We start from the raw sequence: 24,792 nt of genomic DNA on the forward strand, positions 1-24,792 counted from the left end.
GCCTCCTAGTCTGAAATCAGAAACCCCTGCACAATGTTAAGTATTATCACCATTTCACGAAGAAGGAAGTTGACTGTGGGGTCAAGCGGCTTAGCCTATAATTATCTAGTAATGAATGTACAGCGATATTTGACACACTAGTCACTGTGTACCAGGATAAGGTTACCACGCTCCAGTACTAGGCTATCCATGCTCCGGCTTTCACAAGAGAAGGGACAGATTTACCTTGCTCCATCCATGGTCTTCCACGCAGTCTGTTTTGAAAATGAACACAACTGGCTGGAGGGTTAGGAGGATGGTCAGTGGTCATGCAGAAGGCAGGAGCCAGCTGGCCCAGCACTGGACTCCTCCTCCCCCACCACACACTGTGTATTTCCCCCACCACAGAGAACTGGCATTTTATTTACTCCTCTAACTGCTAGTCCTAGATCTTAACTACAGGACACATCTGCCTCGAAATAGACAATAAACTTGACGTATTGACTTCTTGGATGTGGTCATAAAAATTCCTTGTCTAGCAGTGTCAAAAGCTAAATGTGTTCCTTCTAACCTTAATTGCATCCCTGGGAACCTCCTCTTAAAATTCTTAGATGGTTATTTGCTTGACCTTTGTGCATTAAAAAATAAAAAATTAGAACACACAGCGTTCAAAATATACTAGCTTACTCTAACTTATACAACAGATGTTTCAAAAAGTTCATTTGCTCACTTGTTCATTCATTTAGAAAATGTTGGCTGGCTCTTCTATTTGGAGCTAGGCTAGGGCAATGTGGAATTGAATTTTTCAGGGAGTTGACAGTCTTCTCTGGGAATTAGCCATATGCACAGGCAGTTCCTGAAGAGAAGAGATCCCCGTGTAAATAAAAAAAAAATTTTAATCAAATCATCCTTTAAATGCTCTGAAAACGAGTTATTGACCCTCTTCAACAAATCCTTTTGAGGGCAAGCAATACTTTGGTACAGCAAGGCATGCACTTGGCTTTATGAATCCAGAGTATATTACTGCTAAATAACACTTATACTTAGTAATCCCATGTTACGAGGATCATACTAAGTTCTGGCACAATTATTTTTAATTTTTATTTAATTTTTTTTTTTTTTTTAATTTTAGACACAGAGCACAAGCAGGAGGGAGGGGCAGGGGGAGAGAGAATCTTAAGCAGGCTCCACACCCAGCATGGATCATGACCTGAGCTGAAATCAAGAGCCAGATACTCAACTGACTGAGCCACCTGGGGGCCCCAACCCAATCAGTTTTTAAAAGAGGGAACCACTGCAGTACTTCTACTGACGCTGACAAACGTTTCTTAACTCAGCATATTTCAGAGGATGGGACAAAGGAGAGCCCAAGCCACGTCACTGGAGAGGGACAGGGACCGTGGCAAGCCACCTACCTGGCTTCAGTTTTCCCATTGATAATATACACTGTTGGACCAGACGGCCTAGAATGCTTTTTTAACTCCTGATTTCTTACCACACTGTAATTTTAAAAACTATCCGCCATAGAGATTCAAGTATCTTAAGGAGGCTAGCATTTTAGGAGGTCAGAATTGGAATTCAAATCTTCTTTGAAATCAAGGAGAACCGGTCATGAAATGAAAGGCATTCCTAAAGCATGAATGCAAAAGAAAAAAGAAAAAAAAAAAAAAAAGAAGCTAACACAGAGAGATTCCTTAACAGTCACAGCATTTGCTCTGGCTGATTAGGAAGATTAAATTTTAATCACTACAGCTTTTTATTTGCCTTCACCAACAGGAGGAAATAGCCAATAAAATATGGTGCTTAATGAACAGAATGCCTACTTCAGAGATTCTTTACTTGGTGCCATCTAATGGGGCTATTGTTTATTTATTTACATCTCGTGTTGTTCTAAAATACTACAGCTGTCTGAAAGCAGCTTGAGATCCCCTTCCGGAAGAGAAAACAACTGTATTAGTGATAGAAAATGGATGTTTTTTAATAAAGTAACACTCTCTTATAGGCAGAATCAGCGTCAACTTTTCAAAAAGATGTACTGGGTGATAAACAAAAAAATGGGGGGCGATGGAAGGAAGCAGTCCCGTTGTGTGCACACCAAGACGAAAGGGTGGTGCGTCACGTGGACAGGCACTCCAGAGGTCTAGTGGTTTGCCAGAAACGCTTCTCCTGGTTGAAATCTGCAGGTGGGATCTTTACCACGAGAAGATGTAGACTGACCCCCTTCCAGATGTTTGAGTCACCCTGGTTGTTAGTCATGTCATTCTGTTCGAGTTGCTAGTGGGAACTGGGATTGAATACAAGTAGGGATGACTCAATGGGCTACCTTGGTTGGCTCTGCTCCTTGCGAGGTGGCCAACGATGGGTCTGCCAGCAGCCAACTAAGGGGCCAAGAGGCCCAACCGTGCCCATAGCTGAACCACTAAGCCTGGTATGAGCACAGCACCCTCGTGTCTCAGGATATTTTTGAGGGGACATCAGCTGATGAAACTTCCTGCTTAGCAGCAGATGGGAGAGAAGATAGCATTGAAAACACAGATTAGGAAGAAGGCGAATGAGCAGTAAAGACAGCAGCCAAACAGTCATCCTCCTCGCTACTTTACTGCGATGAGCTATTCTTTACAATTTTCACACTGTAAAAGGAGACATCTGTGTTCTTGGAGAAGTATCTTAAAATAAACACCAACAAGAGTAAAAAAAAAAAAAAAAAAAAAAAAAAAAACAAGAAACCAACTTTTTTAAAGATCAACCTGATTGGCAAGAAAAGTTTGGTACAAAAATGGAAATGTGTTAGGAAAAAACAAAAATCATACCTGGAATTTACATTAGTGCCCCATGCATACGAAGCAGTTATCTGTGAGATCCTAGAACTCCAAAGGCCTTATGAACAATCAATCATAACCCACAGCCTTCCAAAAGGTCCAGAGGGGGAGGAGGGTAAGGGCCATACTGTTTTCTGTAAAGGAAGCTGAGGTAGGAATATTTACATTAACAGCCCAAGGTAAAAAAAAAAAAAAAAAAAAAGAAAGAAAGAAAAAAGAAAAGTAGTTGATTCAAAGTCAGAAGCAAAATATTCGGGGCTCTAAGCCTGCATTCTCCGGTCTCAAATGTGCTGTCTCCTTCTGGGGCAATCTGGGAGTGTCTGACCCACTAGGACCTGGATCCAACTTTGAAAACAGGCCTTTCGTTTGCCTGTGGCAGCAGACGCACTGGAGCATTTCCGCTAGAGGGAAGAGAAACGGGCAGCAGAATGCCTTTGGTATTCTTAAAAGCCCCAGCTTGATTTTATTAGATGGTTCTTTAACCACAAGACACAGCCTGCAATGCTATGACAACCACAGAGGTGGCAGAGCGAGATGGGTAAATGCAGTTTTGTGCATAAAGAAAAGCGGTCCGTATTAGGGAAGCAGGACAGGGACAGAGGTCAGGCCGAGAAGAAATGAGAAGATTCAAAGGAACAGAAAGGGGCAGGAGGTGAGAAAGGGACAGTGATGAAGCAGGCAGATGGAAAGAGAAATTGATGGAAAGGAAAATACAGGAGATACAAGAAAAGCGAGGAGGAAGAAAAGCCTGCGTGTTGTGGGGAGTGGAGTGGACCAGACTGGTTTTATCTCATTTCCCAACCAGGAATCTACTTATCTATAGACAGGAGGTCAGTTCCTAACACCTGCCCATCTTGTTTATCCTCTTATTGATTCCATATTAGGACCTTACTTGGTCCCTCTACGTGGGTAGCTGTGCAGGAAATTTGGGGAGGGTTTAAAGGCTTTTCTCCAGGTCTGGCAATCTGCTGCGGTCCTCTCTATAACAAACTGGAAGGATCCCTCTATGTGTTGGTTCCTTCTGAAGACTGTGGGGCTGAAGCCTAATTTTTAGAGAACCATGTAGATCCTTCACCCACGTGGAAAGTTCACTGATACACATGCCCATGGATAAATGGGTTAGCCCATGGAATGGAAGATCCCAGGCACCAATTAAAGCCCTGCAAACACCATCAGAATGAAATTGGGGGTGAATGCTACCCAGTTATTTTTCCTATCAACTCCCCCACAGTACTTAATGAAATGCTTTTTTTTTAAATTTTTGCACACAGTAGAAAATGAATTAACAGTACTGACGATGATAAAGCAAGTCTATAAGGTGCTACAACTGAGCGCTGAGCTTCCAGTAAATGACCTCACTGATTTTTTTTCCTTTGGGGCAGGTGGCCCTCAAACGCCTTTCTGATTTGTTACCTACTCATCCCATCCATCAAATAAAAAATAAACAAAACCCACAATCTCGTGGCATTAATAGGCACAAATTTTAATTAAGGAAACATTAAATGCCGATGAGGTGACAGGGATTTTGTGGAAATAAACGCATAATTCTTCCCAATACAGAAGCCTGATGCGGTCATACTGCACAGTGAAAATACCTGTGCCACGAGGAACTGAGCAGCTCAGGGCTTGCCAAGGAACTGCCAGGGCTGGCGGTGTTGGTGTTGCCAAGGTTTAAAAAAAAATGATGAAAAGGCGGCCGACCGGGACAAGAGCGTCAAACCGCAGCAAACCGGGTGAAGTGCTTTTCACAAATGAAATGTGTTCAGAACTACCCCTGGAAATCAACCAGACTGCAGGCTGGCGAGGACCAGAACGGTGTTCTGTTCACTGCATCCTAGTCTCCAGCAGCTAGAGCGTGGCATTCAGTAGGCACTCAATAAACATTTGCTGAAGAACGGGACAGGAACTCCAGAAGAGAATGCAAAAGGTGGGTATACGAAAGCCCCCTCCATCCTCCACCTTCCTCCACACGGATTTCTCTCTCTTGTCTCCAATAACCATCTAAAGTGTTAGAAACCACCTTCTTAGAGAGAATAGGGAGCAGAAGGGAAGACAACAGAAAGCGAACCCGGGGCTGGAACAGGCAGAACCCTTCAAGTAACACAATGCACCAATACAGCCACATGTCACTTCAGCACAGAGACCAGGAGAGACATTAAGAATAACTTAGGTGGACATTTATTCTGTAATACAAGTAATACTGTTTTTAAGTGAAGTAAAATATTTTATGGTATAATCTTAACAATTTGACAGCCGCTCTTTATAAATTCTATTTGGAAGAATATTACTAGCACTTTAGCAATGGTATACGGAGGCAGAATGGAATCGTAAGCTCCAGGGCCAGCGTGCTGGGTTTCAGTCCACCACATGCCTGCTGTGTGATTTAACCCTCTATGCCTCAGTCCCTCCATTTTTAAAATATTTATTTATTTTGAGAGAGAGAGAGAGAGAGAGAGAGAGAGAGAGAGAGAGAGAACACATGGGTGAATGCAAGCAAGAGACGGGCAGAGAAACGGGGAGAGAGAATCCCAAGCCGGCTCCGCACTGTCAGCACAGAGCCGGACACAAGACTCAAACTCACGAACAGTGAGATCATGACCTGGGCTGAAATGACGAGTCAGATGCTTGAGCCACCAAGGGACCCCTGGGTTTCTCCGTCTTTAAGACAGTATTGACAACACCTTTCGTGATTACTGTGAAAAAATCCGTCATTCACATAAAGAGTAGAAAGTTATAAAAAGCATTTACCTTGTTCCTGAAATAAATAAATAAATAAATAAATAAATAAATAAATAAATAAATAGCAAGCTACTATTCCTAATAATGGTTTTAAAGATTTTATAAAAGATGATTGTTAGTTTCAAAGGATTTCATGAATGGGGCGCCTGGGTGGCTCGGTCGGTTGAGCATCCGACTTCGGCTCAGGTCATGATCTCGCAGTCCATTAGTTCGGGCCCCGCATCGGGCTCTGTGCTGACAGCTCGGAGCCTGGATCCTGCTTCGAATTCTGGGTCTCCCTCTCTCTCTGCCCCTCCCCCACTCATGCTCTATCTCTCTCTGTCAAAAATGAATACACGTTAAAAACAGTCTTTAAAGGATTTCATGATTATTTCTAAGGTATACTTACAAAATACAGGCCTACACATAAGCTGCTTATATAACCATTCTTATTTGTTCTCTATTGTCCACTGGTTGTCAACTTGCTGTGAAATCCCAGCCTACTTTATACTATGTGTTATGCAGGGCTGCACATACATCCGGAAACTGGAACTTAGCAAAGATAATACACATTATCTGAAATGCATAATGTGTATCAAAGAACTTTTGGTATTGCTGACCACCAAGAATAAACAAGTAGTAATTTATTACTTCTGTAATTTATTACAGAATTTATAATTCTGTAATATATTCTTCTGTAAATAAATATACTTCTGTAATTTATTACTGTAATTTATTACTTCTGTCCTGCTTTTACGTTCTTCTCAAATTTCTTGAAGTACAACGTCTATCTTGATGAAGACACTGGGTGAACGAAAATGTGCCTGGCCGTTACATTAAATCTCACGGTCACTGCTTTTCACACATCTTCAGAAGGTCCTGAGCCTGATGATGGCCTTGGAGGGCCACTGCTTAAAGAATCCCCACGTGAGCGGAAGTGCCCTCGAGATCCAAAACATGCCTCCTTTCTGTAGTTCTGAAATATGACAAATAAGCCAGAAAAGACTCTGGTGTGTGACTGACACAAAAAATGTTAGCTCCCTGTTTCTAGGTCAGTCTAGCATTCCTTGGAAAAGTGTTTTTTATTGAAACAAACTAAATGAGTTCTAAATCTTTACATTTGAAAACGCACTGGCCTTCTAAGGGAAATCCTAAAAGGTAATCAACTGAAATCAAGAATAAAGGCACTTACCTTCCTGGCCTATTATCACTTGGAGAAGATGATTTGAGTATTAATAATATTCACTCAACCATTTATACAAACTAAGACTCAAAATAAATCCCATCCCTGGAATTATTTTATCTACTAATAATGTACTTGATATCCTGTTTCATATAGTTGGTATATGGAAATTAAAATGTTAAAGAAATTAAGCAGTGATTACCACTTCTCTAAATCTATATTAAGCAATATTCAGCTGCACTAATGTAATTTAGTTGGATGATAATAAAGACAAAGATAGGAGGTGGCAAGGAATTAGCATATTTGAAATGTAAAAAATAATTGCGGAAAGGGACTATAGCAATTCTAGGTAAAAAGCCTATACTTTCGGAACCAATTGCGGTCGTTTGTTACTCTTAATTTAAAAATCTGTAAGAAAGCATCAAAATCAATTCAATTCAGTCTTAATGAGACAGCTCTAACAGGAGCTTATTCACTGTACCTGTCCTAATTAGCATGAATATGTCCTCCGTGTCAAATCTGACAATACACTTAACTAAATTAATGTTAATCCCACAACACAGGATCGTATTGGAGTCAGCAGCTCTAAAACAGAATTTGCACATTAATATTTTGATAATGAATAACAGGTGAACTCCGGGCTGGAAAAGAACTGGTTTGTGATTATTTCCCCAAAAAGGGAAACTGAGGCTCAAGGGAGACTCAGAGGCTTGCTCCGGGCCCCGCTGAGGAGTAGCTGGAAAGCACGGGTTCAACACATGTATGTGCCCAGCTATTTTCTTTTTGTCACCTCCCCAGCGAGACCTGGAGTCCTGTGTCACCTTGTAAAACTAAGTGGAAGTCAGATGATATCCCACCTCAATTATTGATGACGAATAGCCTTTGTTAAGATTCCCAAACAGAAGACCTCAGGTACCCCAACCCCCATGAGGTTATTAACTATAATTCTTGCTTTTTAATTGCCACTTAGGCTAAAATGCCTACCTCTTCAAGATCTGTATGAAGATAATTTGGAGATTTCGTTTGGGGTGGATGTCAACACAGACACTAACTGACCTTAACACGTATTTCAAAAGTGTTATGGGGGCGCCTGGGTGGCGCAGTCGGTTAAGCATCCGACTTCAGCCAGGTCACGATCTCGCGGTCTGTGAGTTCGAGCCCCGCGTCGGGCTCTGGGCTGATGGCTCAGAGCCTGGAGCCTGTTTCCGATTCTGTGTCTCCCTCTCTCTCTGCCCCTCCCCCGTTCATGCTCTGTCTCTCTCTGTCCCAAAAATAAATAAACGTTGAAAAAAAAATTTTTTTAAAGTGTTATGAAGGATACGGGATGAGAAAAATAATGACAAATTAGAATGAAAACAAGAGAAAACTAATGACTGGAAAGGTGGTGCCTGCCCATTCCATATTTTAGCTCTAAAATGTTTTCAGTGTGTCCCAAACACGAAACTGCAAGGTGGTTACCTTTCAATTGATGCCTGTAAACCTTTAGTCCTGCCTGGCTGCCACTGGAAATACTGAGATGGTGAAAACAGTCCCCACTTCTAACTGGCACGACATGAAAACATCTCGGCGTCGGGCTGGCATCTCCCTTGTTTTAATTTCCCAAAGGCTGGGAGTTTGGAAAGCTGGATTTGAGTGTTCCGCACACGCCTGCTGCCCCAGGTTGTCAAACCCTCTCCCGCCATAAGGTGAGGAGGCTGAACTCCTTCAGAAGAGTGCCCACATTAGTTCCTGTGGGACCTTCTTCTTTTCAGAGGAGAGCTTATACGTTAGTGGCAGTGTGCTGGGGAGGCGGTGGAGGAAGGGGCCGGGGCCACTCTCCCTAGAGGAGGCTGGGCCACCCTGGACCTGGAAGGGGGATGAGCCTGGGCCTGGATTATCACCCAGGGGCTCCAGCTGCGACAGTCTCTGAGTCTGCTAATGATAGCAATGACAGGTAACGTCTTGGGGGCCCTTCTGTTGTGCCGGGCCCCGGTCACATTCAACTCTTGAAATGCACTATCTCATCTAATCTTTATAATGACCTTGCAACATTTCACCAACAATGCCATTTTTATAGCATACTCCAGTCTTCTAAAGCTCTCATCTTGGCAAAAGTTCACCTTCCCTCAGCGAAACCCATCTTCCAGGTAGCACTAATCAACGACTTAAATACCCAAAGAAACTTGCCTCTTTTATTAAGTGGTGAAAAGAATACTTACCTCACAAACCTGATCTCAGGATTTCATGAGAATATGAGGTATCTAATATAGGGCTATAGGCATAGTAAGGAAATAATTGTTTTTTTTAAAAAAGATCTATCGGGGCGCCTGGGTGGCTTAGTCGGTTGAGCATCCGACTTCAGCACAGGTTAGAGAATCTCACAGTTTGTGAATCTGAGCTCCACGTGGGGCTCTCTGCTGTCAGCACAGAGCCTGTTCTGTCCCCCTCACTCTTCCCTCTCTCTCTTGCTCTTTCTCTCACAATAAATAAATAAACTTTAAAAAATAGTATGAAAAGATATATCAAAATTGTACTCCGTCTAGCTATAGGATTTTAAGAGCTGGATTTATAATACTAAAAACTTCTATACTAGATTCCTGTGGATTAATGGTTCACTTTAAAAGCAGACACACACAGGGGCTCCTGGATGGCTCAGTCGGTTAGGCGTCCGACTCTTGGTTTCAGCTCAGGTCATGATCTCACCGTTTCGTGAGTTCCAGCCCCGCTCTAGGCTCTGTGCTGGCAGTGCGGGGCCTGCTTAGGATTCTCTCTCTCTCCCTCTCTCTGCCCCTCCCTCACTTGTGCTGTCTCTGTCTCTCTCAAATATGTCTCAAAACAAATAAACTTTTTAAAAAAGTGAAATAAATTTTAAAAAATAATAAAAGCAGACATAAGAATACGTATGCTATATAATTAGTATACGTATTCACTTGTTTGAAATACTAGCGAAGATACATTACAACTAATCTATAGTGGGAGGGTGCAGACCAGTACCTGCCTATGGGCTGAAGCTGGAGGTGAAGGTGGTGACGGGGAAGAGGGTGACTGGGGAGTGGCAGGAGGAAACTTTCTAAGATGATGGAAATTATCTAGATCTTGATTGGGGTGGTGGATACATAGGTATACACGCTTGTCAAAACTCACTGTACTCTACACCTAAAATTGATTCATTTTGTTGTATGTAAATTATCTCCATAAAAGTGATTGGGGGAAAAAAAAGTAGTTTCAAGAAAAAAAAAAACAAGTACAAAATTTTACAACCGGATGTTTAACCAAGTCTCTCTTCTCTTGCATGTTTCCATTTGGATTGATTTACTTTATCACTATTGTGGGTTGAGTTGTGTCCCCCAAATACTCATTGGTTGAAGTCCTAACCTCCAGTACCCCAGAACATGACCTTATTTGGAGACAATCGTTGGCTGCATCCATAACTGGTTAAGATGAGGTCGGAAGGGAGTAGAGAGGGCCTTAACCCAATACAAATGGCGTCCTTATCAACAGGAGAGACTTGCACACAGGGAGGATGCTATGTGGGCATGGTGGCAGAGATCAGGGTGATGGATCTACAAGCCAAGGAATGCCAAAGATGGCCGAAGAGCGTTCAGGAGCAAGGACAGGCACGGAACGGATCCTCCCTCACAGCCCCCAGAACGAACCGAACCGCGGACACCTTGATCTTGGACTTCTGGCCCCTGGGGCTGTGAGACAATACATTTCCATTGCTTAAACCACTTGGTTTTCGGTACTTTGCTATTGGCCGCCCCAGGAAACTAATACAATAGGGCCCATCTTTTTTTCTCCAGTTACATTAGGATTGGACACTTCAGCCAAGTTTCAAGTTTCTCATTAATCAAATCTCGAGGACGTCTATCCCCAAGACAGAGTCCACCAAAGTCTGCTGAAAAGCAAATCTGCGTGGCGTTCGTGAACTAATAATAAACATATTTTCTGAGCGCTTACTGTGTGCCAGACTCTGTGCCAAGTGCTTGACGTGAGTCATCTCATTTAATCTCTGCCATGACCACAAAGAATTAACATAACCTCGTTTTCAGAGAGAGAAGCGGGTTCATAGAGGTTAACTAATTTGGCCAAGTCACAATGCCAGTGAATGGCCAAGACCTAAAGCAGATTTTAAGCATCTCCCGCAGGGCCGTGTATACGGCTCCATGAATCTGCAAATAGCATTAGTGGCTGACAGCCATGTCGGTAACTTTTGCAGTTTCTGTATTAGAGCGAAAATTCTTTTCAAGAGTACAAGTAACCTTACAGAGGTGTATCTTTTTTTAAAGCCCCTCAAAAATCACATTTCTTCCTGATACTGCCATAGACTTGTGTTCCTAAAATATTGTGAGAAATATTACCGAGTGGGGGAAGGTGGCAAGTTAATGATCAAATAAATTCGAGAAACACCAAGTTAAACAGGTTTCTTCATCTGGGCTTCCAACCGATGGCATGGAGCCCTAAACTTACTTGAGTGGGAACTCAAGTTTTTGGACACCTATTACTGCAGAACTGCTGCTTCCTTCCCCTCACTTACTTTGGGGAAAGTCAGCTGTGCACAACGTTTATTTTTATTTTTGAGAGAGGGAGCGAGGGAGCATGAGCGGGTGGGGGGAGGGGGGAGGGGGGAGGGGCAGAGAGACAGGGAGACACAGAACCTGAAGCAGGCTCCAGGCTCTGAGCTGTCGGCACAGAGCCCGACATGGGGCTCGAACCCACGAACTGTGAGATCATGCCCTGAGCCGAAGTCAGGCGCTTACCTGACTGAGCCACCCAGGTGCCCCTTGACAATGACTGACTTTCTGCTTGAACTTGCCATGGATCTGCGTATTACAAGACTCAACTGCTTCATCCATAAAATATGGATAATAATCAAAGTTACTATCTCAACGGTTGTTGCAAGGGTTAAACATCTGTGAAAGGACGTTGAAATCAGAAAAATCATAACCTTAAGGCAAGCTTTGCATGGTTTTGTGAAAAATCTTATTGTTTAACACAGTTTTTGAGTTTAGAAAAATAGTGGTGGAGAGCCTCCTTTAATCTACTGTGAATTCTTCTCTGCTCGCTTAAGGAAAGCTTCTAGCAGCTTCTTGCAAATTGGAAAATGCAATTTGTGTTGCAAGGATTAAGGTTTAGGTGGTCGAATGCTGGCTGGCGCCATTCAGAACCACTCCTGGGTCCCACGGTCTGGACACACTCACCAGAAAACCCAGCCAGTACCAGTGGCTCCAAGAAGAGAACAGACTGCAGTCTGCAGTCCAGGAACACTGAACCAACGGGATTTGGGGGCTGCAGCAGTGGCTCAGGGGTGGGGTAGGGAGGTGCTAACTCAGGGGCTCCTCAGCTGTGACCTAGGGCTTCTAATGCAAATGTCCCGAGACCACCTTGTTGGGTACCTTGCCCCTGCCCCTCCAGGAGGTGCACTCAGGAACCTACCTGGAGGTGAGGAGCCCACTCTAACAACTCGAGCAGGATGCTGGACCTCGCTGGCAGCAACTGCCAGCTTTCCATCAGGGGGCCCTGCTTGCTGATGGGGGACAGCTCCCAGGACCGCGAGCGCCCACTCTCACTCGTGGCCACAGCTGCCTACCAGGCACGCCAAGAAGAAGGTGCCCACAAACAACCCAATCACTTTCAGGCTTCATAGAGAGAAGAAAAGACTTCAAAAGAATCCCCTCAAGTACACAAAATGAGAATATTCAAGGTCCCATTTGATTTCCAAAACATTCTGTCCCTACAGACAGAATTAGCTACGCTTAATAGCATATACGATTTTTATTTTTTTCCCTTAGCAGTGATTTGTGCTGTGAGCCCCCAAATTCACTCACATCCAGGGATCAAGATCCCCATGATATCCCACCTTATCCCTATATACTCTCCTAGTCTTACCAAACCTTGGAGCACATACCATATACCCAAACATTTAGGAAAACTCTGCCTTCCAAAAATCATACAGGATGCATGAAATTCATTTGAATATGCATATTAAATGTCTGAATCCAAAAGAATTCATCAGAAAATGTAATAGCGGTTGTCTCTAGGGAGGAAAATGGAACTGGGAGTCAGAAATAGGAGGGAAAGTCCCTTTTAATGGTCTATTTAAAAATTTTAACATGCATATGTGTTAATTATAAAACATTTTTAAATTAGAAAAAAATCTAGGGGTGTCTGGGTGGCTCAGTCAGTTGAGCATCCAACTTCAGCTCAGGTCATGATCTAACAGTTCGTGATTTTGAGCCCTGCATCAGGCTCACTGCTGTCAGCCCAGAGCCCGCTTCCGATCCGCTGCGCCCGCCCCCTCTCTGCCCCTCCCCTGCTTGTGCACTCTCTCTCTCTCTGTCTCCAAAAATAAGTATTTTAAAAAAAGAAAAAGAAAAAATCTGAAGGCACAAAACCACAAATGCCCTTCCAGGGGTATTTGTTCGAGCTGCAACTTTTACTTCTCTTGTGACACGATGCCTTGATCTCACTACCTGGATAAACTGCATCCAAAAAGGTCCTCTGGAAAGAATGCTAAATATCAAGGGTTCACTTCCCTAAAATCTTTCTCCTAGAAAACCCAGCCAATACCAGTAACCAGTTTCCAGCACCTTCCTTTGATGAGTCCAGCAAAGGGCAGAATTATCCAAACACCAACTTAAAAAATTTTGGCTCATTGGGGCACCAGGGTGGCTCAGTGGGTTGAGTGTCCGACTTTGGCTCAGGTCATGATCTCGCTGCTTGTGGGTTTGAGCCCCACATCGGGCTCTGTGCTGACAGCTCAGAGCCTGGAGCCTGCCTCAGATTCTGTTTGTCTGTCTCTCTCTCTGCCCCTCCTCTGCTCATGCTCTGTCTCTCTCTCAAAAATAAACATTAAAAAAATTTTTTTTTTTTTAATTTGGCTTATTCCTGATAATGGAACTCTCTTTACTGATAAGACCTTCAAGGAAGGCCTTAGGGGTTAGGAGGAAGATACCTGCGGATGCTTCAGCACCCCAGGACTGTGCTAGGTGTGGTACACATTCCCCTTGCTAGTATTATCGCTGCCTCACAGGTGAAATGTAGTTACGAGATTAAAAGTAACCTGTTTCAGGCCTCAGACAAACTGTAACAATGCACTGGGTCCGGTATGCCGGGGCTAAATTCTGGGATAGGATTGCCAAGTGTGATGTGTCCTAACTCCCCATCGCCCTCGGTGTGGTCCAACCAACCACCTCATTCCTTTCTTTGCCCCCCAGGGTTAAACCGAACTGACTTGGGATTTCCAAAGATTTTCTAAAACTTTTGTATGAGCTGCTCCCTCTGCCTGGACTGTTCTTCCCAGGCTGGGCCCCTTCATGCCCTAAGGTTTCTTTTCCTAAAGGCCACACCTAAGCAGCCCCACTCTCCCAAAATCACCTGTCAGGTCCCTGTGTTTCCATTTTCTGCAGAATACTTACTACTATATGACATTTCCTTGTTGTTACCTATTTCCCTGTTTTGTTCCTCTCATTCATTCCCCCCCTCCTGCCCCCCAGTGTAAACTCCAGAAGGGCCTGGACCTTGCCAGGCTGGGGGACAGCACACTTCCAGGGCATACACAGGACCTGCTATGAGAGTTTAAAGAGTGATGGAGAGATATGCAAATTATTTAGATCTCTCTAAGCCCCCATCCCCAGGGTGCAGCCCTCAGGTTACACAATCCTGCAGGCAGGGGACCCATCTTTACCAGCATTTACCTCTGGGTGGGGAAAAAGAAAATACAAAAATGCATAAAAAACTTGTAAGAGACCAGCAAGGGAGCAATCCTGCCTTGACATTTCTGGGTACCCAGGAAGGAAGGAAATGGGGTCTCGAATGTACAACAAACCTCCCTGGGCCTCAATTCACGAGCTTCAGGAAATCTAGGGGCTTCCTTCCAGCTCTGTGAGGCTGTGGTCTACATTGGTGTTCCACACAGCAAACAGCAGGACACACATCACAATGGAGATGCAGGATTATTTCAGGTGGTACCGGGATGACTATTTTGTTTCTAAATACTTACAAGTGTGTTTTAGTAAGTACAGTATTAGAAAATATAGATAGCACATCAAACCTGTGATTTCCTGGCGACTATCACTTGGGATGAGTGTAAAATAGTCAACAGAAAAATACTAGGTAAATATGAGTACTGGCGAAATGGGAAAAAGGTCAGGACAATGGTGCAGAGTAAAGTCTGAAAAGGGATGCCTGCTTTCCTACTGTCTCCCTCAAGACATCCAGAAACATGTTGGAAAGGAGACGCGGGATAAAGGCTTGGTAAATGGGGAAGAGTATGCGTGAGGAAAGCTGATGGGCAGGGGGCTGAAGAACTGGTATATTCAATCCAACCCACCATGCACGCATGGGGATCTTTCCCAACAACTTTCAAACAGCAGAATTTACAACTGCCAGTTTTCCTAGGCTTTAAAGCAACGTATTTTCTGTACAAAGCAGCAGAGCCCAGAATGCTAATGTTTTAACCCCTTAATCTCCAAAGTACCTTTCTCCCTCTTTCTTTTAAAGTCCCTGCTGAGAACACTGTTGTCAGCACCGCTAAGAGCCACAGTTTCTCCTTCTAGGCTCTTTAGGTACTCTGCAACGCCCAGGAGGGGCCAAATAGGAATACAAAGAACACGTGCTCAGCTGACTGCCCTGCACAGTGAGCTGGGAGGCGAGGGTCAAGGGCAGGTCTGCCCTCTCCTCCATCCCTCCCTCAAAGTAGAAAAGAAAAAAAACAGCTTCTGTTGAAATGTTAACTAGAGAAGTGTTGGGGGGGGGGCGCGGTGCGGAGGAGGGAATACTTACAGAGAGAAGAAAAAAGCTGCAATTAGATGCCTTATTGCTTTAAAGTTCAAATTCCAGGTCAGTGGTTGAATTTTTCTGTTGTGTACAAAAGTATTCAAACCAAAACAAAGCTATTATTAGGGTTCTATCAAGATCTTCAGAAAGGAGAGACTGAAAAACAAATTTTTTACGTGTATGTGGAAGAGGATTACTGCAAGCCAACAAATAAATACATAAATGGAGGGAGGGAGAGATGAACAGGTGCAGCACAGGATTTTTAGGGCCATGAGGCTACTCTGTGTGATACCACAAGAGTGGATACATGTCCTTGGACATTTGCCAAAACCCATAGAATGTGCACAAGTGTAAACCGTGGGGTTTGGGTGCTAAGAAGGTACCGCTACAGGGTCATCAATTATAACAATGCATCACTGTGATACAGGAGGCTGACAGTCGGGGAGGCTACGCTTCTTGGGGACAGGATGTATCTATGGGCACTTTCTGGATTTTCTGCTTAATTTTGCTGGGAACCTAAAACGGCTCTAGTAAATAAAGCTCAATAATTAAGAAAAATAAGTTTAAAAATTACACTGCTGGCAAATAATAGTAATTCTCCCCCCGCCCCTCAGAAAAAGCCAGCAAATAAAGTCTTTTCCTTTGGGCACCTACTTTATTCAGGCCCAACTCAGACCGGAGTCTAAAACTTGTCTGTCTCTGCATACGTGCACAGTACTTAAAATCAGTTAAAGTGATGCTAAGGAGAGCCTATCTGAATTCCAAGAAACTCGAGACCCAGCACACTGGCCGTACAGAATGCAACTCCTACAGTGCCTCCCTGGTCTGAGAAACATTTTCATACAGTGTTCCTATTTTGTGAAGCTTTCCTTTCAATAAAATAGGGCTCTATCTTGAACTTGATCCTCCGCTTTATCAATTACTCCATTCAAATACAAAGGATAAAGGATGTCCAAGTTCTCCTCCTAAAGGGGAAGTGAGTGAGGACTGCCCTTTAGGTGGAAAGCTGGAACCGTTAACTCACCAGGAATCCACACCCCCCAGGGAGCACATTGCAGGAGGAGGGGGCTCTAAGGGCTGGGGGCAGGGGAGCGGAAGGGAGGCTACAGTTCCCCAGCAGTCTTCCCTAGGTCAGTCACTTCTGTCAGGGATTTTAGAAAAGCACATGGAAGTATTAATGAAACAACTGAAAGGCAGCCAGCCCCTCCACCCATCCTGCGGATCCTGGATCCTGCCACCCCGTCATTCGTCTTGCTCTCTGTGGACTCCTTCCCATCAGCATGTAAACATGTTAGGGTCTCTCCCATCTTAAAAACATGCAAAATCTGAAGTCCACCAGCAGATCTCCAGCCCTGACTCTCCCGCTCCCTCCCTCTCCTGGACAGTCAGACCTGAAAGCAGGGGCTGTTTCCCTCCCCTGGCCTCTCACCCGCCCTCCCATCACTCCAGCAGAGCTTCTGCTCACCACCCATAAAACTGCTCTGCAGAGACAGCCTCCCTGTAGAGAAGCCAGAGCCCCATCGTACTTGAAATCACAGCTACACTAACAAAGTCACCGGCTCCCTTGGCTCCTGATACAGCCTTGTGGCTCTATGCCAGCAACCCATTCCTTCTCTGCTCTGCCGGTGAATATTTGACTGTCTTGAGGCTCTTGTCTCTTGTCCCACTAGATTTCTTTTTAAGCAAAACAACCCACCCCAATGGCTTCAATTATCATCTATAAACTGACGAACTTCTAAGTTTTGCCCCCCGGCCTAGACTTTTGCCAGATCTGGTACCTACCCACTTATCCAACATTTCCATGAGCCTCTCAAACTCAACATCTCCAAAGCAGAACTCACCCTATTCCCCAGGGCTCCTCCTGCTGTTGGCCCTCTTCCGATATAGCACCACTGGTAGCCTGGTCCATTACCGGAACTCCTTCTGTCCCCCGGCCCTCCATCAGTCTCCATGCCCTGTGGATTCTACCTCTCAAATATCATCTACTGCTTCTCTCCACCCCCCACTACTACTATTTTAGCTCTTAGGCACCATCTCCTCTGTCCACCCTTGTTCTATTTCCTCTGCAATCCATGGTCCACATCTCGATTGAAGAGAACTTGTTAAAAAAAAAAAAAAAAAAAAAAAAGTTGGACCCTGTCCTCCTTTGCGTAAAACCCTTCCATAATTGCCCAGGCCATAAGATGAGGTCTGAAACCTTTAACACGGCCCAGACACATAAGGTCCTTGCCAAGAACACTTCAGCTTTCTCTCTCACCCCTCCCCATCTCAAAGCCCTCTATGGTCAAAGCCCATAGATTTCCTTTCAGTCCTAGAATATTCTGGAATGTTCCATGCTCTTTCCTGCCTCAAGGCCTTTGCGAAGCACTTTCCTCTCTACCATGTCTCTCCTTCCCTTCTCTGTTCTGTCTGTGCCCCCCTTGAAGTGAAAACAAAGAGTAAAGCCCAAAGAAGAACCAAAAGTAACAGACCAGTGGAAAAACAGTACTAAGAAAAAGTTAAAACAGACAGGTAGGTTGGTATCTTTTTATTAACTGTACTTGATCCTCTAAGATCATTCTTTAAATTTGAAAGAAAATAAAACCCAAGGAGGTTGTACCTAAAACCGGAACAGATAAAAATTCCCAAATGATATTAAATAACCTTGAGAGGGCTGATTTTATATTCTGTAGCTGAGAACACTCAAAAAAAGCATCTGGAGCCCATGAGCAAATCTTATAAAAGTAAAATCAGGCTAACGACAATGATCGTTGGTATTTCCTAATACAGTATATGACACATTCTAATATTAATAGAATTAACACTAGGAAAGCAAAAAGAGAGTAAATAACCAAAAAACCCAAGGTAGCTGGCCAGACAGACATAGAAGCAAGTGAATGCAACTCTTCTCCCTAAACCCGAACCGTAACACTGACTCCCTGAAGTTGCAGTTCCATTAAGAAATTCTCAGTTTGCTACTGTCATCTTTATAATGTGAGCAAATCCCACAGTAGATGACATGATTCTGTGAAATCAACTATGTGCCTTCATAAAAGAGTTTCTCTTATCTGTTATGGGGTTGGAGGTTGAGCCAGGGAGAGGCAGAGGGGACAAGAGGGAGATGGGGAAAGGAAAAAAGGAGAGAAAAGACAAACTGAGTAGGCCAGAAGTGCAGAGGTGAAAGATGCTGGTCCAGACCGGAAGCACGGAAGAAGAGGCCAACGTCCAGGTTTGGTGACCTTGGCAAAGTCTATCTCAAAGCTGTCCCTCCCTCGTCCCCACAGAGCACAACGGTGCCAGGTAGACCCACAAATCGGTGAGGCCAGCACTGTCTGGCTCATGATTTGGGTGTATGTGATTCCCGTAATGTGCTAAGAAGTCAATACAAGAGGGCAAATTAAATTTGGAACATAGCAAAATAAATAAATAAATAAATAAATAAATAAATAAATAAATAAATAAATAAAAATTAATTTGGAACATAGCAAAAGAACGTGACTTAACCTTCAGGGGCACTGTCTTAGCTATCTGATCCTCAGAGCACAGTGGGAGGCACACAGTAGGTGTGCAACAAATATTTAAAGAAAGGTGGTTTTTTAATGTGCTATTGGAGGAACTTTCTGTTTCTAACCTTCACAGCTAAAGAATTTGTCTTCATTTTTTCAAATGAAGGTGAAACATTTAAATCCTTTCTGCTCAAAGCTAAGAGGGCAAAGATTATCAATTAACCTTAAAATGTTAGCATAAAATATTTTTATTCATTTCTATGAATATTTTTGAGTATGTAGAACATGCCAACCACTGTACCAGGCATTGGGAATAAAGCAGGGAGCAAATGAGACAATGTTCCAGGAAAGGACCTTATTTAAAGAGTAAAACAAATAAAAAAATCATGAAAATATTAACTCTCACTCTTAAAAATATTCAGCCATTATTTTTTGAAGGGCTACTCTGCATACGGCAAATAAAAGATAAAATAACCCAAAACTAATTAGAAAATTTCAAACGCAGGTTGAAATACATTAAGTCAGATATAGGACTTTATACATCACATTAGGTTGGATATTGTAAAAAAGATATATCCACACATCCTTAAAATATAAATCCCCAAAGCAGAAGTGGCGACAGGCACTATCCCTACACCAAGGTATGTCTAAACAGCCCGACCCGATGTTGAAATTCACATCAAGGAGAAATGAAGGCTCTAAAACAAAATTTCCCTCAATGCATTTAAACTGCAATCTAATTTGCAAACATCTGATTTGTAAAAATTTGATTTGCAGGTATTTTTGCAAGGGTGCAATCACAGGAAGGAGAGAGAAGGGATTCCAAGGGTCACCTGACCAGGGGTTCCTGTAATAGCTGTCTTATTAGGAAGGGCTTCTTGTAAATTGGTTTAGGTGAGTTAGCTGATTAACGGCCAGTGAGGTTAGGATACGGTTTAGTTTAACCAGCAGCTGGGCCAGCTCATCTCTCGTTCTCAGGTGCTAATCCCAGGATTCCTCAGCACCACAAGTATGGATTAAGGGTTTCACAGGCAAGTGCCCACTTGTGTTAATATTTTCTTTTGAAATATTAGTGATACCTTAGGTGCTTTCTTTTGCAGGATGGGGAGAAAAGCAGATTTCCCGACAGACCTATTCTGAGAGGCAGTCTGGGGGAGTGTGTAGCCCGGGGAAGAGAGACCTCAGTCCCTCAGCAGCTGATGCCGCACCGGGTGACATGGGAGAGCCATGTCCAGAGTCAGTATGAACCGAGTAGAGTCTGAAGCAATCATGTCATAAAGGTTACAGCAAGTGAGGAGAAGGGGCTTTGTCCACCAGGAAAGAGATTCTGAGCCTATAAATCAGGACTGGGGCACCTGGGTAGCTAGGTCAGTTGAACGTCTGACTTCAGCTCAGGTCATGATCTCGCGGTTTGTGGGTTTGAGCCCGCGTTCAGCTCTGTGCTGACAGCTCAGAGCCTGGACCCTGCTTTGGATTCTGTATTTCCTTCTCTATCTGCCTCCCATGCTCACGCACTCTCTCTCTCTCTGTCTCTCTGTCTCAAAATAAATAAAAAACATTTTTAAAAATAAATAAATCAGGACTAATGCCTGACTCGAGACCAGAGTCTGCCGTTCAATCTCCCTGGGCCTCCATTTCCTCAGCCGACCTAATAGGCTGAGGTGGTCAGAGGTGTTATCCACTCTGAGTTCTTAGGAAATGGACCACGCTAACACCTGTGCTATAGTTCATTGTCCTTCCCCTGACAGTTCACTAGGGAAACTTGAAGTCTGATGTGGCTCATCTAACAGTGAGCATCTCTTTTTTTTTTTTTTTTTTAATTTTAACGTTTATTTATTTTTGAGACAGAGAGAGACAGAGAATGAACAGGGGAGGAGCAGAGAGAGAGGGAGACACAGAATCCGAAACAGGCTCCAGGCTCTGAGCGGTCAGCACAGAGCCCGACGCGGGGCTCGAACTCATGGACCGTGAGATCATGACCTGAGCCAAAGTCAGATGCTTAACTGACCGAGCCACCCAGGCGCCCCAACAGTGAGCATCTTTATCTGGAAGTGTGGGCACGGCCAGTCACAGCTCCATCTGCCCTGGGTTCACGCAGAGCCGCACCTGCAATTAGGTTCGCACAAGTGCCCAGTATGTGTGGCCTGCTTCTGTATGGGAGCAACCCAGCTAATGGGGGGCAGGGGACCCATCAGAGGGAGACAGTAGCTGCCCAATCACTTCAGTTTATATTCATGATAGTTTCGTTAGTTTTGATGTCACTCCCACTTGAAGGTCAAGTCTATGAAAAATGAGACCAACCTTCTGTCTTGCTCTTTACTGGGTTGTCCGTGATCAGCACATACTAGGTGCTCCGTAAATATGTGCTGAATAAATGGACGAGTGAGATGCTTGGAATACAGTCCTGGGTTTGCCATTTACTGCCTGTCCTTCCTGGGGCAGGCCATGAATCTCTCTAGCTATACCACCGTCATGAGGATTAGATGGGATAATGTGCACTGAGTAACTGTGTATTTACAGTAACATGCTATTCATATACATTAGCTGTTCAAACGTGGCGACAAATTCTTCAGGAATGAGAGGTCTGGCCTGATAGTAAGCAATGCTCTGAAGGCTAATTATCTAACACATACTTCATGATGTGGACAGTATTTACTGACTTCATTCCTAAACTAAATTCAGAGTAAAATGTGAATTATTTCATGATTTATGTCAGTTGAGCAAGGATTTTATTTGTCAAGCAGGAAAAGAGAGTTAAGAGAATGACATAATCTCTCTCAAATTAGCACTTTAACACAAAGAGTGCCACTGTTCTATGTAATACATTGCCAGAAAGTTTCATATTCTTTATTGCATCTGGAGGAGATATTTTCTGGTTGTCAAGCGGCCATGAGAATGTTTTTTAAGCTACTAAAAAAAAAACAACAAAACCCTGCAATTTATCATCTGGTCATATGTATTATTTTCAATGATAAAAGTTTAAAAGATCCTAGTTATATACTCTCAAAGAGATCAGTTTCTGGGACTCCTGGGTGGCTCAGTTGGTTAAGCATCCAACTTCGGTTCAGGTCATGATCTCAGAGTTTGTGGGCTCGAGCCCCACGTCAGGCTCTGTGCTGATAGCCCAGAGCCTGGAGCCTGCTTCAGATTCTGTGTCTCCCTCTCTCTCTGCACCTCCCCCACTGCTGTTGTCTTTCTCTCTCTCTCTCTCTTTCAAAAATAAACATTTAAAAAAACTTAAAAAAAAAAAAAGATCAGTTTCTATAAATTCAATGCTTATAATTAGGAAAAATCAAATGGTGCAAATGGTGTATTTTTTAATGAGATGGATAACTGTATTCAATACAGAAGACATATTGCCAATACTTACAAATCATTTCAACTTTTCTGTTTAAAACCTACTTAAAACTTAGTCCAAAATTAACCCTTTAAACATATTATACAAAGTATATTTAAATTATCTTCTTCATGATATAAATGAAGAGAGAATAAAAGCTTAAAAGTTTAATTCTATGTTTACATTTTAGTGAGTTACACACTGGCTCAAACAGGGATATCTAGAATTTAGTATCTATCTCTCCCTGAACTTTATAGTTTTTATGATTCATTTTTATGCTTTTGATGATCATTATTTTATTCCTAGCACAGATGTGGGTTCTCCAACTGGGTTTTTTGCATGTTTGCATCCTTTCACCTGTGTTTATAAATACTTTGTGATTTTTTTTTGGATCCTCTGTCTTAACTTTAAAAGAGAATATTGAGGGGGCACCTAGCGGACTCAGTTGGTAGAGCATGTGACTCTTGACCCTCAGGTTGTAAGTTCAAGCCCCACAATGGGCATGGAGATTACTTAAAAAATGAAATCTTCAAAAAATTAAAAATTAAGAGAATATAGAGGATCAGCTGTAAATTATTGCCATCCTTCTACTTTTCCAATAATCTCTAACCAACAGAATTTTTTAAAACAAAGTTATCAGTTACTGAGCCCATACCATGGGCTTTTACTACTCACAACAGTATTACCCCTCTAACAGTTGAGAAACTAAGTAACTTTCCCAAGGCCATTCAGGATAGTTATTCTCCTAACTCTAACTTGGTCTATTCTTTGGTAAGTCTAATTGGAACTGATAGAGAATGTTAGTTCTGCCCCAAACTTCCTGTAAGACTGCAGGTTCCTTAGCCCTTCCTTTCCCTTCCCTTCCCTTCCCTTCCCTTTTTTTTTTTTTTTTTCTTTTTCTGTGTCCCTTTCTTGTTTTCCTTTTTGCTCCTGGGTCACCTAAGTGTCCTTTATCCCTCATGTTATCTGTTGTCACCAACAAAAGGGCCACATGTCAGCGGGCTGTCACTTCCCTGCGATCTTCTTGCAGTAAGAAGTCAGGTGACCCCAGGCTGACAGAACCCGTCTCCCTCGCCTGTTCCAGCCGGGCAAGAACTGCCTGCCAAGAGCAGCAGCGAGGGAAAAGCCTCTGCAGGAACGCCTGTCATCCTGTGCCAAGAGGTAAACCCTTGCTCCATAAAGCGCCTTAGTATTATTAAACATTTTCTATTTGTCAGGCCCTTTATAGTCATTTTTATTGGTTCTTTTTACTAGTCATAACTCTGCATCAGAACTGGGCTCACTTTTTCTTTTAATTAAGTGCTCCGAGTGAAGTGGGAAAGACTGAAGGCCTTGGGGGGCAAGTCAACCTCCACAGAGAACAGTGAAGGAGGTCACAGAGCCCGTGCCCTGCCCCCAGTGAGCGTCAGACCTGATGAGCAGCCGCCGGCCCTCCACCGCTGCACAAAGGGCTCCTCGGAAGACCCCCAAGTCAATCATCCAACTACAGCTTTCGGCCACTGTCATCTAGAGAGTGTGCTGACATTTGGAAGACGGAGCCATTCTATTTCACCCTAATCCAGAATGTTCCCTTTTATTTTCCTGCAACTCCAAAAGCACAGAATCACATTAAGATTCTTTAGTTTTCAGGGGCGCCCGGGTGGCTCAGTCAGTTAAGCGTCCGACTTCGGCTCAGGTCATGATCTCACTGCTGGTGAGTTCGAGCCCTGCGTTGGGCTCTTTGCTGACAGCTCAGAGCCTGGAGCCTACTGGGGATTCTCTGTGTCACTCTCTCTCTGCCCTTCCCCTGCTCATACTCTCTCTCGGTCTCTCAAAAATAAACAAACATTAAAAAAATTAAGGCTAAAAAGTACCATTGTAGAAGAGGCCTATACCTACAGTTGGAAACAGAACTTTAACTTTGCTCCTCTGTTGGGAGGTGAACTTGAGAAACTGCCTAAGTTTTCTGAGGGTTTCTCTCATTTCCAGAATGGGCACAATGACCACTCCTATCCTCTCCTGTCAGCTTGCATGTGTACACAGAGAATCACAGGACATAACCCACAACTGGGGTTTATTCTTCGTGTTCCTTGTCTACCTCCTCCACAAGACTACGAGTGAGTCCTCCAAATACAAGGACTTTATCTGTGTCCCCACCATCTATCTAACCCTGTACCCACTCGACACTGTACCCACTCGAAGCCGTACACAGCTTCCTTAGAACGAAGTGCCCTTCGCAAACAGTAAAGCACAATTCACGTGCACCTTAGTATAACGCTATTCACAGTGTGGTCCCGCAGTCCCCGAGATGTGAAAGAAATAGGAGCCAGGCTTCTAGTGACAGCAAAAGTTGTCATTAAAAGTAAACTGTGGCAAAGTATCAGTTCTGAATTTCTTTGGGTTACTGCTGGAATACTCAACCTTAAAATACATGCTTGAACAACTGGGTGAACATTTGGAGGGGCTGATGCGTGGCAAAACGTGGCACCTTTCCTTCGTGCTGGGACATCTAAAATTTAGCCATGTACGAAGGCT

At 43.6% G+C, this 24,792-nt stretch overlaps 1 protein-coding gene across 4 annotated transcripts in view; it reads right to left on the bottom strand.

Annotated features, from left to right (window-relative positions):
- Nucleotides 1-24,792, bottom strand: part of KCTD1 (potassium channel tetramerization domain containing 1) — a 188,391-nt gene that overhangs the window by 54,451 nt on the left and 109,148 nt on the right. The window lies entirely within an intron of this gene.

The sequence above is a fragment of the Felis catus genome, chromosome D3 (assembly GCF_018350175.1).
Source record: "Felis catus isolate Fca126 chromosome D3, F.catus_Fca126_mat1.0, whole genome shotgun sequence".
Taxonomy (NCBI): Eukaryota; Metazoa; Chordata; class Mammalia; order Carnivora; family Felidae; genus Felis; species Felis catus.